A 3,123-nucleotide genomic window follows, 5' to 3' on the forward strand; every position below is an offset into this window, starting at 1 on the left:
CGTATTTTCCAGTAGGGCCACACGTTATATGATCACGGCAATGAAGGAGGCTTTGCATATCTCTGATACTGCAAGTACCACAAAAAGGGGTATTATGTGGGGTCTGAAAAAACTACCTGTAGTTTTTCCTGAATCAGAGGAATTGAATGACGTGTGTGATGAAGCGTGGGTTACCCCTGATAAAAAACTGCTAATTTCAAAGAAGTTATTGGCATTATACCCTTTCCCGCCAGAGGTTAGGGCGCGCTGGGAAACACCCCTTAGGGTGGACAAGGCGCTCACACGTTTATCCAAACAAGTGGCGTTACCGTCTCCTGATACGGCCGCCCTCAAGGATCCAGCTGATAGGAGGCTGGAAAATACTCTAAAAAGTATATACACACATACTGGTGTTATACTGCGACCAGCAATCGCCTCAGCCTGGATGTGCAGTGCTGGGGTGGTTTGGTCGGATTCCCTGACTGAAAATATTGATACCCTGGATAGGGACAGTATTTTATTGACTATAGAGCAATTAAAGGATGCGTTCCTTTATATGCGAGATGCACAGGGCACTCTGGCATCAAGAGTAAGTGCGATGTCCATATCTGCCAGAAGAAGTCTATGGACACGACAGTGGTCAGGCGATGCGGATTCCAAACGGCATATGGAAGTATTGCCGTATAAAGGAGAGGAATTATTTGGGGTCGGTCTATCGGATTTGGTAGCCACGGCAACAGCCGGGAAGTCCACCTTTTTACCTCAAGTCCCCTCCCAACAGAAAAAGCCGCAGTCTTTTCAGCCGCAGTCCTTTCGTTCCTATAAGAACAAGCGAGCAAAAGGACATTCATATTTGCCCCGAGGCAAAGGAAAGGGTAAGAGACTGCACCAAGCAGCCCCTTCCCAGGAGCAGAAGTCCTCCCCGGCTTCTGCAAAGGCCTCAGCATGACGCTGGGACCTTACAAGCGGACTCAGGGGCGGTGGGGGGTCGCCTCAAGAATTTCAGCGCACAGTGGGCTCACTCGCAGGTGGACCCCTGGATCCTGCAGGTAGTATCTCAGGGTTACAGGTTGGAATTCGAGAAGTCTCCCCCTCGCCGGTTCCTAAAGTCTGCTTTGCCAACGTCTCCCTCCGACAGGGCGACGGTATTGGAAGCCATTCACAAGCTGTATTCTCAGCAGGTGATAGTCAAGGTACCCCTTCTACAACAGGGAAAGGGGTATTACTCCACGCTATTTGTGGTACCGAAGCCGGACGGCTCAGTAAGACCTATTCTAAATCTGAAATCTCTGAACCTGTGCATACAAAAATTCAAGTTCAAGTCCCAATTTGCCCTTCACACCAAGGGTACCTCAGGTTCGTGGTACAAAACTGTCATTATCAGTTTCAGACGCTGCCGTTTGGATTGTCCACGGCACCCAGGGTCTTTACCAAGGTAATGGCCGAAATGATGATTCTTCTTCGAAGAGAAGGCGTATTAATTATCCCTTACTTGGACGATCTCCTGATAAGGGCAAGATCCAGAGAACAGCTGGAGGTCGGAGTAGCACTAACTCAAGTAGTGCTCCAACAGCACGGGTGGATTCTGAATTTTCCAAAATCCCAACTGATCCCGACGACACGTCTGCTTTTCCTAGGGATGATTCTGGACACTGTTCAGAAAAAGGTATTTCTTCCGGAGGAGAAAGCCAGGGAGTTATCCGAACTAGTCAGGAACCTCCTAAAACCAGGGACAGTGTCTGTGCATCAATGCACAAGAGTCCTGGGAAAAATGGTGGCTTCTTACGAAGCGATTCCATTCGGCAGATTCCATGCACGAATTTTTCAGTGGGATCTGCTAGACAAATGGTCCGGATCGCATCTGCAGATGCATCAGCGGATAAAATTGTCGACAAGGACAAGGGTCTCTCTGCTATGGTGGTTGCAGAGTACTCATCTGTTAGAGGGCCGCAGATTCGGCATACAGAACTGGGTCCTAGTGACCACGGATGCCAGCCTGAGAGGCTGGGGAGCGGTCACACGAGGAAGAAACTTCCAGGGCGTGTGGTCAAGCCTGGAAACGTCTCTTCACATAAATATACTGGAGCTAAGAGCAATCTACAATGCTCTAAGCCTGGCAAAACCTCTGCTTCAGGGTCAGCCGGTGTTGATCCAGTCGGACAACATCACGGCAGTCGCCCACGTAAACAGACAGGGCGGCACAAGAAGCAGGAGGGCAATGGCAGAAGCTGCAAGGATTCTTCGCTGGGCGGAAAATCATGTGATAGCACTGTCAGCAGTGTTCATTCCGGGAGTGGACAACTGGGAAGCAGACTTCCTCAGCAGACACGATCTTCACCCGGGAGAGTGGGGACTTCATCCAGAAGTCTTCCACATGATTGTGGTCCATTGGGAAAGACCAATGGTGGACATGATGGCGTCCCGCCTCAACAAAAAACTGGACAGGTATTGCGCCAGGTCAAGAGACCCTCAGGCAATAGCTGTGGACGCTCTGGTAACACCATGGGTGTACCAGTCAGTGTATGTGTTCCCTCCTCTGCCTCTCATACCCAAGGTACTGAGAATTATACGGCAAAGGGGAGTAAGAACGATACTCGTGGCTCCGGACTGGCCAAGAAGGACTTGGTACCCGGAACTTCAGAAGATGCTCACGGAAGATCCGTGGCCTCTACCTCTAAGAAGGGACCTGCTTCAGCAGGGACCGTGTCTATTCCAAGACTTACCGCGGCTGCGTTTGACGGCATGGCGGTGGAACGCCGGATCCTAAGGGAAAAAGGCATTCCGGAAGAGGTCATCCCTACCCTGGTCAAAGCCAGGAAGGAGGTGACTGCACAACATTATCACCGCATTTGGAGAAAATATGTTGCATGGTGTGAGGCCAGGAAGGCCCCAACAGAGGAATTTCAACTGGGTCGATTCCTACATTTCCTGCAAACAGGATTATCTATGGGCCTCAAATTAGGGTCCATTAAGGTTCAAATTTCGGCCCTGTCGATATTCTTCCAGAAAGAATTGGCTTCAGTTCCTGAAGTTCAGACTTTTGTAAAAGGAGTACTACATATACAGCCCCTGGTTGTGCCCCCAGTGGCACCGTGGGATCTCAATGTAGTTTTGGATTTTCTCAAATCCCATTGGTTTGAGCCA

Source organism: Pseudophryne corroboree, chromosome 1 (genome assembly GCF_028390025.1).
Source record: "Pseudophryne corroboree isolate aPseCor3 chromosome 1, aPseCor3.hap2, whole genome shotgun sequence".
NCBI classification, from domain to species: domain Eukaryota; kingdom Metazoa; phylum Chordata; class Amphibia; order Anura; family Myobatrachidae; genus Pseudophryne; species Pseudophryne corroboree.